General features: G+C 35.2%; 1 protein-coding gene across 2 annotated transcripts in view; it reads left to right on the forward strand.

Moving 5' to 3' along the window:
- Positions 1-14,522, forward strand: part of ASCC3 (activating signal cointegrator 1 complex subunit 3) — a 366,641-nt gene that overhangs the window by 334,715 nt on the left and 17,404 nt on the right. The window lies entirely within an intron of this gene.

Here is a 14,522-nt window from a genome sequence, read left to right on the forward strand (position 1 = left end):
CTGAATGAGAGGGAAGCTATAGAGCAGTGGTTCAGTAATGGTTATGGTGGCTCTATCTATGAGTATTTACCATATTAATGAAAATGGAAACATTCTCAAATATTTATTACTTCATTTTTAAATAACACTAATATACCCATTATTATGTAATGATTTTTCATGAAAAATAACTATTTTCCAAAACAATTAGTGAGAACTGTAATAGCATTTTATATTTTTGCAAGTATCTTTCATGTCTAGCTTAATAGAAGTCAGCTAAATTCGTTTAACACCTTTTGCAAGCAGTCTGTTACAATATGGTGTTTTAATTGAAGTATATGAAGGAAATCCAGCCTCACTGAGATACGTAGTTTAAAGAAGGAAGAGTATTTTTACAGCCTTTTCAGAAAATTGTAGATATTCTCTGATACTATACAAAACCTTGACATGTTATATTCCTTAGTTAGTTGCAGTGTGGAATCTGAAACCATATCAATGAACTTTATACCTTGAAAGCTGTAAGGCTAGGCAAGAAATGATGGTGGCTGGACCAGGTTGGTATGGGTGAAACTGGTGAAAATTGGTTGGGTCCTGTATATTTTTTTAAGGAGAATCTGCTAATGGATTGGACAAGGGTTTTCAGGGAGAGCAAGGAGCCAAAGATGATTCCAAAGCTTTTCTCCAGAGCAAGTGGAAAGCTGGAGCTGCCATTTGCTGGGAGATGACTGTGAGAGGAGCAGGGTGGGAGAAGCACACCTAAAGGATTGAGCTTATAAGAGATTTTGATTTTCTACATTATGGCTTTTTGGACATTTATATATAAAAAACACTTTTTAAGATTTTCAAAAGACTAATGTTTTTAAAGGTAGAATAAATGAGTCTGTAAAGATCTGTGTATAGGCATTTGCAAAATTAAAGACTTAGAATAACCCAAGCATCTTTCAGGTTATAGAACACTGCCAAATATTACAATTCCATTTATTAATTCTGTATCTGTGTAGAATATCTACATAAATATATGAAAATATATCTAGAGAGAAGATCCAGAATAGTATTGACCAAAAGATTAAGTAGCCATCTCTGTGTAGCAGCATTTGGGATGATTTTTAATTTCTTCTTTATGCTTTTCTGAAATGTTTGAATGCTTTCAAATGAGCTGCTAACAATTTTATGATCAGGAAAAAAAATGCTTAATTTTATTATTTAAAAGAATAGGCCTGTTTCATAAAATAGAGTATGCACAAACTATCAGGAATTAGAAGGGAAATAAGGCTATAATAAACAAGTAAATTATTTTTACACCTTTTTTGTAACTAACATTTGGTTTATCTCTCTAGGAAGATGGTTTGCCACTCTTTATTAGTCACACTTTATAAACGAAGGTTAAAGTTCCTAAAGTTTTACCTGTGGCCCTGGATACTCATTTGTGTTTCCTCTAGCTATTTTTTCCCCCTCAAACACTGACCTGTTAATGAACTCAGGGATCAGGAAGGGTTGGAGAAATGTTGCAGGAGGAATTAAATTTTTATACTTACAGGTATACTTAATAGGTGTACATATTTATATCATATATAAAAGTTACAGTGTATATCAACTCATGCATACCTTTTCACCACTCAGTTAATAATGATTCAAAGGCTATATAATAATAGAAATTAGCAGTTTCACAAGAAGTCTATTTCTAAATTTACTGTAAGGGAAAAGGATTCAATCAGGTACTTTTAGCCTCTATTTCAATATTATGTACAGTTTCGTGGATATTTGTATTTCCTGATATTTTTTTACTCCTTCTAAATAACATCTAAAGAGAAATCGTTTTCTCTTTAATTATAAAAGTAATACACTTCATTGTAGAAATTTGAAAAAACAATGTATTAAAATTAAAGTCATTCATAGTAATTATATCTTTACCCCCATCAATATGAGGCTCTTTTTTTGTTAAAGAATTAATTTATTTTAATTCAAAAATTTTTTTTTAATTTTTTCATTTTGAAATAACTTCAGACATAAAAAGTTTATAAAAATAGTACAATGAAATTTCCATATATCTTTCACCCAGCTTCCCCTAATGTTAACATCTTGCCTCAGTACTGATCCAATCCTGTTAAGTAATCTACAGACCTCATTCCAGTTTTGTCCATTTGGATTTTATCCCACTAATGCGTTTCTCTGTTCCAGGATCCAGTCCAGGATCCCACATTGCGTTTAGTTGTCATGTCCGCTCTAGTCTCCTTGACTTTCAGGACATTGGCACTTGTGAGGAGTATTGGCCAGGTATCTTATAGCGCTATCCCTCAGCTTGGGTTTGCCTGATATCCCCTCATAATTACATTGAAGTTATATATTACTGGCAAGAATACAATAGAAGTGATGTTTTGTCCTCTCGGTGTATCTTATCGGGAGACTTGTGACATGGATGTGTGTTATTACCGGGGATGTTAACTTTGTACACTTGAGGTGGTGTCTGCCAGGTTTCTCCACTGTAAAATTACTTTTTTTCCTTTTGTAACTAATATGTTGTGGTGATATACTTTGAGATTATGCAGTTATCCTGTTTCTCATCATATTTTCCTACATTATTTTCATCATCCATTGGTGACTTTTGCCTGAAACAATCATTACTACTGTGATTTTCTATTCCCATCATTCCCAGAATTTCTGTTTTCCTCCATTTTTTTATTTACTTTATTCATTTATTTATATATTTATTTATTTATAAGTATAGGCTCACGAATGTTTGTTTTTATTAGAGAGTGGTTTTAGAGACTAAAATCTGGGTGCTTGTTGACTCCATCACTGCCTGGATATTATTGCCTCTGGCCCCCTCAGTGGGCAAAGCTAGGAAATATAAGTATATATACATAGACATCTATATCTATTTGTATATCTGCTTAGCTGTGTGTGTGTGTGTTTGGGTATGTGGAAAACATTTGTATTCATAAAACCATGAGTTCATTCTAATACCTCCAATTCTAGTTTAACACCAAGGGTTCATTTTAGCCTTCCCCTTTTTTAAATTTTGACTCTTTTCTCCACCTGTGAGAAACTTGGCTCTTATTAATCAAAATACGTTTACTTAATTCCTCCATTCTAGCACAATTCTGATGTAGTTTTAGAATAACTAACGCTTACTCCTGCAAAAAAACAAGTTTACTAACTACAGTAGTTGTGTATAGTTCTTTTTTGTCTTTGGAGGCTCAGAGTTTCTTTTTCTTTTTGCATTTACACAAATAAACACTTGCTCTCTCACTTTCTTCCTTTGCACATTTTTATCATGTTATTTTATATCCTTTTTTAACTTAATAATTTACAACATTAAATATTCTTCTCAAGCATAATTTCTAATGGCTGCACTCTATTTCTTCATAAGAAGGTCATAGTTTACTTAATTAGTTCCCTGTTGTCAGACATTGTGTGTGCAGTTTTCCTTTAGTGTAAATTATAACATTAGTTATGCTTATAAATATGGATTTGGCTTTTCAGAAGCCACCTGGAAAGAAACTTAGTTGTAAAGGGATGGCAACCAGCTTCATATCCTAAATCCCCTCATTCCTGCAGTTTCTTTGTAAGATTGTGATAAAAGTAACAAGTCAGGAAGAGGAAAGAATATTAGGGTTGTTAATGGAAAATCTGGGGGGGAAGTCATGACTTGATAAAATTTTCCATGACTGAGTGACAGTTTTCATCATTGTACCCTATTGTTCTCATTTGATACATGGATACTATTGGCCTAGAAAGCACTGGTTCAAGCAGTTTTCCAAGCTGCAGTCCTGCTGGCTGATTGAAAATTATAATACTGCCCTCATGCGACATCAACATGACCTTGTGTTCTGTGTATGGGACTCAGTGCCACCAGCTCTTACTATAAATTCAGCTCTGCTACTTAGAGCCTTAGTATAAGGCCTTAGGCAAGTCACTGAACCCCTGCTGTCTGAGTAAAAATCACACCTTACAAGAGTGTGACATTAGTTAATATTTATAAAGTAAACAATGATTTGAGGACTCGAGCTAGGTCTATCTTAGTCTCCTCATTCTTAGTAATTCTTTTACTTCCTTGCTTTTTCATGGTCATTTAACTCTAAGGTTATTTTTCCCTTTAATATATAGAAATGTACCTTTTACATGAGCTACCATTTAGATTATGAAAACTCTGTATGACTACCCGTGTCCTGGGGAATCTTTTACAAAAGAAAAACATAGTTGTGGTAGTAGTATTCACTCTGGCTTGAGGTCAGAATGCACAGTATAGCCTGCCTTCTCTTCTTGTACCCATTTGAAATTAGGTATCAAGGTCATTTATGTCATTTTTGGGTTAAAGGTGTTTTTGTCATGGTTCTTAATATTTTACTGTTACTAGCATTTCCATCTCCATCCCACCCAACAAAAATAAGAGTGAAACTTTCTGTACGTATCTCAAATTTTTTAAACCTGCTTAAAATACACTAGTTTATAAATTGAGCAATTATGGAATTGATTATTCTTGCCATTAGTCTTTGAGATCCTCTTCTTGATTATGTTAACTCTAAAATATATTTGTAATATGTAGTAAATGATGTGACATATTTTGTGTGCCAGATGTACCCAAGAAAAACTTTATGTTAGCTTTTATGGGAAGATGATACATAAGAAATACCAAAAATTAAAGTGACTTGCCTAAATTTTTCAAATTTGATGGCAAAGTCAGAACTGATGAAAAGTGTCTGGTGTTTTGATTAGCCCCACACTGTTTTTTTAATCAAGGACAAAGAAATTGGTTTTCAAATAAGTCAAATAACTTAGTTAAAAGGTGATCTTTTGAGGCAGTCCATGCTGAAACCAAATGGAGATAGCAGGACTTTAAATCCTGCTCTAATAGCTCTGATCTTTTCTAAGAAGCGCCCTAAGTCTTTACGTTAAAATCATCTTCGTTTAAGTGAAAGATAATTAAATACCAAGCCAAATAGTATAAGAGTACAGGTTTATATCTTAGCCACGCCCACTACCTCCTCTGTGGTATCTACAGCAAAACTGCCCAGTAACTGGACATTTCAGATGTTTAAGGAAAAAAGGGAAACCATGGCTCGAGGAGCTGACTCAGTGAGCTGAGGACCAAAGGGCTGTGTGATTCAAAGTGTAATTGTGCTGTCAGTTTGCTGGGTTAATTCTGGAAAGTTGCTTTCAGATATAGTAGAGGCCATATTTACCCTTCAGCTAATGCTATCTACCCTGCAGCCTAAGTTTAATAGATCAAAACATCTGTGTACACAGTAATACTCTTAACGACTACACGATACACCTCATGAAAGGAGAACACACACACACACACAGAAATAAGACAGTGTAGATTGATTAGAAAGATCTCTGGAAACCTGTGCTTCCAAATTGAAATTGGAATTAATGTATATTAAATACCAAATTCAACCAGGATATTTGGAGAACTGCATACCATCCCTGTACTCCACACCAAAAAATTGCTATTTAATTATGGTCCATAAGGCAGGCCATCATTAACAGTGGTGCTGGTGAACATTTATTGAGGATTTTCTTTGTACCAGGCTCTGTTCTACTTGCTTCATATTGCATAGACTCGTTGGCCCTAATAATCCAAGGAAGCAGTACAATTATTATCCTTATTTTACAGATGAAACCTAAGTAACTTTCCCAAGATCATAGCAGAAAGAAAAACAGTTTTCAGCATAGGTTGGGTATATAATAAAAGTTTATCTTACTGGGTTCCCTTTGCCCTGTAAAGATGGATCTAAAAATTGTACTCATGGCCTAGTCAGGATTTATTTTAAAATATGAGAACTTCACAGGAATTTCTACATTTTTTTAGACCAAGAATTCCCACTACAACATGAATAATATTTTTTAATTAATCCCTTCTTTTCAATGTATACTCAAGTCACTTCCCTTTAATTACTCTAGTTCCCTTTCAACAGTCTGCCTATAATTACTTTAACCAGTTTCCAAGAGGGACTTGTTAATATGACTGATATTTGTAATTGCTTTATTATATCACTCTATAGTGTCCAGTTGATATGTTTTTTGTTTCAGCTGCTTATGATCCTTCTCGAGGATTTTATATCATGCTAGGTAACACAGTGAATTAACCATTTACTTCTTCAGAGTCTCCCCTAAAACTACAATAATTGGAAATAATGGGGGAAAGATCAGATCGCTGATACAACCACAGGAAGAAAAAGGAATGCCATAATAATTATAAGATACTCCTAATAATAAGTAGTGATGCACACTGTAATGACTGTGCTTAGGTTTACTATTACAACACACATACACACATTTTATGTTCCTCTTTCATTCTTCACCGTTTGCCTTCTCTGCTTAGGTTAGGTTCTTGGCTTCTTTCACTGGGTAACTACCACTAGCGGGGCTCCCCTGGAGGCAGCTTTTGTCCATCCCCCTGGTCCTTTTTGAAAAACTTCAAACGTCTAGTAACAATAGGCAATCTCAGAGATTCCCTGTCCCAAGATACAGAGCTACCAATTCCCCCAAAAGATAACAGACATCTCCTCTTTACTGTTGAGGGAGTGTGAAGTTCTGTATTCTGTATACCAAGGCACATGTTTATATAGATTGAATTCATGTTCCATTGCACTAATGGAAGTAGGCAAAAGGTAAACCAGGAGACTGGCTTTGAAAATAATTTAGGTGATTCAGTGCCTGAAAGGAAGACCTTTAAGGAGCCAAGTTCTGGTGGGTAAGTTTCCATTGTTTCATAAATTCTTGCATCTGACTTTAATATAGGAGCTGTCATTTTACATCATTTTCTTTAAGGCCCAAGTTTTTTTGAACAACTAAGTTTCCAGCCTTTCTTCTCTTTCACACGAGATAATATGTAACTCATATACCACTCAAATTAATGTTATCATGTTCCAATAGGATTTATCAATTGTCACAAAAGGTGCTTGTCAAAAAATAACTTTAATAAGCTGCATAAATAGAGAAAGGGGGGAAATGTATGAACTGGTATGCTTTCCTCTATTCAGAAAACCCTCTTAAATTTGCAAAACCGAATCCCTAAAAGTTTATTGGTAGGGTTGTTGTTTAGCCCAAACTTCAAAACAATAATTTGACCTCTTTATCTCTCTAACAGTTTCTGATAAACTTAAAGTGTATTACATTTCAGATAACTAGTATCATATATTTTCTATAACCCACAGCTATTCTGAAAACACATTGTGTCTTCAAACTATTTTTTTGAGTATTTTAATCAATAAACTTAAGATATGAATGTATGCATATATTAGAGTCTGAGAATAGAAAAGAATAGGATAAGGGAAGCAAAAGACACAATGATATGAATATTTTTTATTGATCTGGTTATTTTAACTGAGAGATACTTTGACTATAGCTGGGTCTATATTTCTATTAACAAATGATCCCCATTTTTAGTAGATTAAAAAGCTAGAAATATTTGATGATACCAGGAGATAGAACTGCCATGGAGCAAGGCTAACATAACCTTTGAGGAGTATTTACCTATGGATGCACTAAGCACAGGCTCAGTGGGCTATAAATTAAATGTATTGAAGAATGTCAGTGTCAATTAAATGAACAAGTTCTAGAATCATAGAGTCAAATACAGTTAGCAGTGAAAATAGTCCAAGTGGTGCCGAGCTTATCAAAAGAAGTACTTGGTCAAATCCTTAATCCAATACTTGTAAGCAATGTTTTGATGTAGCAATGGTAGATAAAATCTCCTGTATATTCTTAGTAGAATCCTTTCACATTTTTTAAATGCTTATAATTATTATGATTAGATCAAATGAAAAGCTTATCTTTAAGTAGACAGTACAGCACAATAGGCTTCAGAAAGCTTCTTCAAATCATTTTGAGAAAAAGATGGAAGGGTGATAAATAAATAATTTTTAGACTTCCAGAATTGGATTATACATAATTAGTAATCTACAAAGAGTTCATTTCTGCAACTGAAGTCGTTAAAGGATCCTAAGATGAAAATTACACTATTAAGTTTTAAATATATCTTTTATATTTTTATGGGTATGTTTCAAGGAATATTAATACTATGAGCATACATTTAGAGGATTCTGATTCATATTCAAAATATGCTGGAACCTCATCAATAACTATTTATAGTGTCACTGACTGTTAAGGTGACTTGGGCATAATTCTTGGCACATAATAGTTCTCAATATATCATGGGTGAATGGAATGAATAAATATTTCACTTTTTCCTTTCTAAGTTCTTTCTTAAGAGAGGATTGGAAAAAGGAGAAGTAACAACTGACACTGCAGAAATAAAAAAAATCATGAGAGATTACTACAAGCAACTCTATGCCAATAAAATGGACAATCTGGAAGAAATGGACAAATTCTTAGAAATGCACAACCTGCCAAGACTGAATCAGGAAGAAATAGAAAATATGAACAGACCAATCACAAGCACTGAAATTGAAACTGTGATTAAAAACCTTCCAACAAACAAAAGCCCAGGACCAGATGGCTTCACAGGTGAATTCTATCAAACGTTTAGAGAAGAGCTAACACCTATCCTTCTCAAACTCTTCCAAAATATAGCAGAGGGAGGAACACTCCCAAATTCCTTCTACGAAGCCACCATCACCTTGATACCAAAACCAGACAAGGATGTCACAAAGAAAGAAAACTACAGGCCAATATCACTGATGAACATAGATGCAAAAATCCTCAACAAAATACTAGCAAACAGAATCCAACAGCACATTAAAAGGATCATACACCATGATCAAGTGGGGTTTATTCCAGGAATGCAAGGATTCTTCAATATACGCAAATCTATCAATGTGATAAACTATATTAACAAATTGAAGGAGAAAAACCATATGATCATCTCAATAGATGCAGAGAAAGCTTTCGACAAAATTCAACACCCATTTATGATAAAAACCCTCCAGAAAGTAGGCATAGAGGGAACTTTCCTAAACATAATAAAAGCCATATATGACAAGCCCACAGCAAACATCATCCTCAATGGTGAAAAACTGAAAGCATTTCCACTAAGATCAGGAACAAGACAAGGTTGCCCACTCTCACCACTCTTATTCAACATAGTTTTGGAAGTTTTAGCCACAGCAATCAGAGAAGAAAAGGAAATAAAAGGAATCCAAATCGGAAAAGAAGAAGTAAAGCTGTCACTGTTTGCAGATGACATGATACTATACATAGAGAATCCTAAAGATGCTACCAGAAAACTACTAGAGCTAATCAATGAATTTGGTAAAGTAGCAGGATACAAAATTAATGCACAGAAATCTCTGGCATTCCTATATACTAATGATGAAAAATCTGAAAGTGAAATCAAGAAAACACTCCCATTTACCATTGCAACAAAAAGAATAAAATATCTAGGAATAAACCTACCTAAGGATACGAAAGACCTGTATGCAGAAAATTATAAGACACTGATGAAAGAAATTAAAGATGATACAAATAGATGGAGAGATATACCATGTTCTTGGATGGGAAGAATCAACATTGTGAAAATGACTCTACTACCCAAAGCAATCTACAGATTCAATGCAATCCCTATCAAACTACCACTGGCATTTTTCACAGAACTAGAACAAAAAATTTCGCAATTTGTATGGAAACACAAAAGACCCCGAATAGCCAAAGCAATCTTTAGAACGAAAAAAGGAGCTGGAGGAATAAGGCTCCCTGACTTCAGACTATATTACAAAGCAACAGTAATCAAGACAGTATGGTACTGGCACAAAAACAGAAAGATAGATCAGTGGAACAGGATAGAAAGCCCAGAGATAAACCCACGCACATATGGACACCTTATCTTTGATAAAGGAGGCAGGAATGTACAGTGGAGAAAGGACAGCCTCTTCAATAAATGGTGCTGGGAAAACTGGACAGGTACATGTAAAAGTATGAGATTAGATCACTCCCTAACACCATACACAAAAATAAGCTCAAAATGGATTAAAGACCTAAATGTAAGGCCAGAAACTATCAAACTCTTAGAAGAAAACATAGGAAGAACACTCTATGACATAAATCACAGCAAGATCCTTTCTGACCCACCTCCTAGAGTAATGGAAATAAAAACAAAAATAAACAAATGGGACCTAATGAAACTTCAAAGCTTTTGCACAGCAAAGGAAACCATAACCAAGACCAAAAGACAACCCTCAGAATGGGAGAAAACATTTGCAAATGAAGCAACTGACAAAGGATTAATCTCCAAAATTTACAAGCAGCTCATGCAGCTCAATAACAAAAAAACAAACAACCCCATCCAAAAATGGGCAGAAGACCTAAATAGACATTTCTCCAAAGAAGATATACAGAATGCCAACAAACACATGAAAGAATGCTCAACATCATTAATCATTAGAGAAATGCAAATCAAAACTACAATGAGATATCATCTCACACCAGTCAGAATGGCCATCATCAAAAAATCAAGAAACAATAAATGCTGGAGAGGGTGTGGAGAAAAGGGGACACTCTTGCACTGCTGGTGGGAATGTGAATTGGTTCAGCCACTGTGGAGAACAGTATGGAGGTTCCTTAAAAAACTACAAATAGAATTACCATATGACCCAGCAATCCCACTACTTGGCATATACCCTGAGAAAACCAAAATTCAAAGAGAGTCATGTACCAAAATGTTCATTGCAGCTCTATTTACAATAGCCAGGACATGGAAACAACCTAAGCGCCCATCATCGGATGAATGGATAAAGAAGATGTGGCACATATACACAATGGAATATTACTCAGCCTTAAAAAGAAATGAAATTGAGCTATTTGTAATGAGATGGATAGACCTAGAATCTGTCATACAGAGTGAAGTAAGTCAGAAAGAAAAAGACAAATACCGTATGCTAACACATATATATGGAATTTAAGGGAAAAAAATGTCATGAAGAACCTAGGGGTAAGATAGGAATAAAGACGCAGACCTACTGGAGAACGGACTTAAGGATATGGGGAGGGGGAAGGGTGAGTTTTGACAGGGCGAGAGAGAGTCATGGACATATACACACTAACAAACGTAGTAAGGTAGATAGCTGGGGGGAAGCAGCCGCAAGGCACAGGGATATTAGCTCGGTGCTTTGTGACAGCCTGGAAGGGTGGGATGGGGAGAGTGGGAGGGAGGGAGACGCAAGAGGGAAGACATATGGGAACATATGTATATGTATAGCTGATTCACTTTGTTGTAAAGCAGAAACTAACACACCATTGTAAAGCAATTATACCCCAATAAAGATGTTTAAAAAAAAAAAAAAAAAGAGAGGATTGAAAAGGGAGATTTACTGTGTGTGGATTCTCACAATGTTTTTAAAATTATCTGCCAAATCTGAATTGTCTACTAACAAATGTAGTCTGTTTGTTGTAAACATTCATGTGACCTTATCAAATTCATAGAGACAGGGAAGTCTAATTCAGGCTGCTTTCCTAGCAAGACTGCCAGGAGCTCATATCTTGCCATAGAAGCCTAGTGAGGTTTCATTAATGGATGTGTATTTCAAAACAAATAATTTTAAATGAACTTAATCCTGAGTGATTATTCTTCCAGATGCAAAGATCTGCACTATGGTGCAGAATCATCATCCAGCTAGTGCTTATTTTATCCTGTATCAAAGTTACATTTTAATTCCACAGTAGAACACCCAAAACACCTAAAACAAAGCACCATTCCCCACGACAGACGCAACACAGAGCTAATGCATTTAGCATTTCCAAAACTAACACAAATGTGTGGATTTTGAGGTGTAAAACACCTTCACTTACTCTTGTGGATTTACAGGTGATCTCCCTTCAAGGACTATAATATAATTTGGAAGGCTATTTCCCCCTGGATGACTCTACCTGTAAGCCTTTGAATGACAATTTGGTACTGGTTTATTGATGATATGATGCTATTATGAAGGATCCTTCTACCTCCAGCTCTTCTCCTCATACCCACATAACAACCCTTTTCCCGGTTGGGGCTGTAGGAAATGAGTAATGCTTAACCCATTTGTGTGATCAATTCACTTAAGCAGCTACTGTGAAATGTTAATCACAACTTTAATTTGTACTGCATTAGCATTTTGATTAACTTGTAGGCTTGCTAGCACACTTGAAGCGCTTTTACTCATAGTTACAGCTCGGAAATGACTTTTTGATTAATTAAGTTTGTTAGACAGCAGCTGAGCTTCCTGAATGCTAACCTTCTGGGGGTAAAAGTTCAGGAGAAAGTTACTGTGAACAACTGTTGCTATTGAAAAAGATTCTTGTAAATGTACTTATAGCATTTTAATTATTGACAAAATATTGTATCATTACTTGCAGCTGACCTGAACCTTTAAAGGAGTGTGCCTTTCTGTCAAGAAAGCTTTTCTTCACGTTTTCCCATCATTGTAAAACTTCTGGGAGCTCTTGAACTAAATAGTGCAGTTTCTATCAGATGTCTAACAACTAATGTTTTAACAGGCTGCCTAGGATGAATCTCCATAGTTTCTTTTTCAGGTAAACTTTGTATTTTAGAATAGTTTTAGACTTACAGAAAAGTTACAAAGATAGTACAGAGATTTCCTGTATATCCCACACTCAGTTTTCCTCTGTAATTAACATCTCACATCAATATGGTACATTTGTCACAATTAGTGAACCTTTATTGATATATTATGATTAACTAAAGTCCATACTTATTCAGAATTCTTTAGTTTACTTAATGTCCTTTTTCTATTCTAGGATTCCATTCAGGACACCACATTACATTTAGTTGTCATGTCTCCTTAGGCTCCTCTTGGCTGTGAGTTTCTCACACTTTCATTGTTTTTGATGATCTTTCCATAGTATTTTGCACTTTCATGATGTTCCATAAGTAACAACTTGGTTTCTATAAATTAATGAAATTTTTTTTCTCATTCTGGACTAAGTAAGTCTTTCTCTTCAACTCTGACCATGTATTATGTTTATGTCATTTCATTTGAACAAATGTAGCAACATTTTCTAGCCATTTCAACCTTCCTCATGAGCTTATTTTCATGTGGTTTTTGCAGTCCCTACACTATCACTAGATACGTTAGGATGACTATCAGGAGATGTGAGGAAAAGGAGAAAGTTTCCTTGAAGAGGAAAAAGGCTAAAGGGAGGAAGAAGAGAGAATGCAGGTCATCAGAATGCTGAGAGGGAGTAGAGAGGCTGGAGCATCTCTGTCCGCTCCATATGCTCACCCTACAGCCACAGCTGGAAGACACTGAGGACTAAATTCACAGACTTTGCAAACTGAAGTTTAGAAAGTTTTTAACAATGGATCTTAGAGCTACATCTCATTATGCATCTGTTAACATGCCTCTTGATGCACATTGAAAATGATAGTTTTTCTTTTAGTGACCTAAGTCAGTGTTGCTATTTCCTTGCAGTGAAGTTGACTTAATTCAGTCACAGTAATTTGGATTATTTAAACCCAGAATTCACTTATGTTTCAAAAGATATTTAATGCCTGCATATCAAATATTAAGATGTAGTTTTATAACCAAGTGGTGGGTTAAAATTTATTTTGAAATTTTAGGTTTTAAAAAATCCTGTTGACAGAATTTGTTCAGAGACAATAATCAGCTAAATGCATAATACTTTTGTCTGGAGTCTGCATTTTTCTGTTAGGTAGGGGAAAAAAAGGATAGATGTAAACCACTTTAAATCCTCCTTGAAATAAGACAGGGTATATGTAAATCATTCAGAGGTTGTGGACTATAATGTGATGAGCACAGAAAATGAAATTAGAAAACGAAAATCAAGTCTTAACTTACCACTTTTCACCATTGCAATGACAGTCACTGGACTTATGTGAGTTTCAGTTTTCCCATCTGTGAAAAGGAGACAGTACTAATGTCTGCCTCATACTTGGTATTAAGAGCTATTTACAAAAGTATTTTATAGTCTACACACTACTGTACAAATATTTTCATCACACTACATGTGCATACTGTCTGTACAGTTTGTATATATTTCACTGCTACCTTTCACAATAATTGAATGAAATGTATTTGATACAAAACACAGATATATTGTCAAGCTTGCATTTTAAGTATAATCTATAATAGCAGAAAACAAAGGAAAATATCTGTAGATTTGGATAAATCTATCCTTTGCAGAAACAGTTAACATCACTGTGAAATGTGGTTGAATTTAAATGCCAAGACCCAGCTTGATATGCTTAGGGAATTCTTGAAATCGATTCAGAATAAGTATTGAGGACATGAGGTGTATTCAAGTCAAAAAGCATGCCGTTGGCTTCAGGACCCTTTCAGCCTAAAAAATTCTCTTCCAGAGAGTGTCCGTTCTCTGAACTCTAGTTCGTTTTGATTGTGGGGATGAGGGGCAGGTTGTTTCTGGTGGGGGTAGTGGTGGTGGTTTTACCTTCGCACAAAGCCGGGTTCTTGAGTTTGCCCTGTGAGTTCCACATGAGGATGAGGTCTGGGCTGTGTAGAGTATGTGTACCCCTCTTTGTTTTTGCCTCTGTCTCTCCTCACCCATCTCATCTCTCCTTTCTTTCTCTCTCCCTCCCTCTGTTGCTCTCAGTCAGACATAGGCAG

Source organism: Phocoena sinus, chromosome 12, assembly GCF_008692025.1.
Source record: "Phocoena sinus isolate mPhoSin1 chromosome 12, mPhoSin1.pri, whole genome shotgun sequence".
NCBI classification, from domain to species: Eukaryota; Metazoa; Chordata; class Mammalia; order Artiodactyla; family Phocoenidae; genus Phocoena; species Phocoena sinus.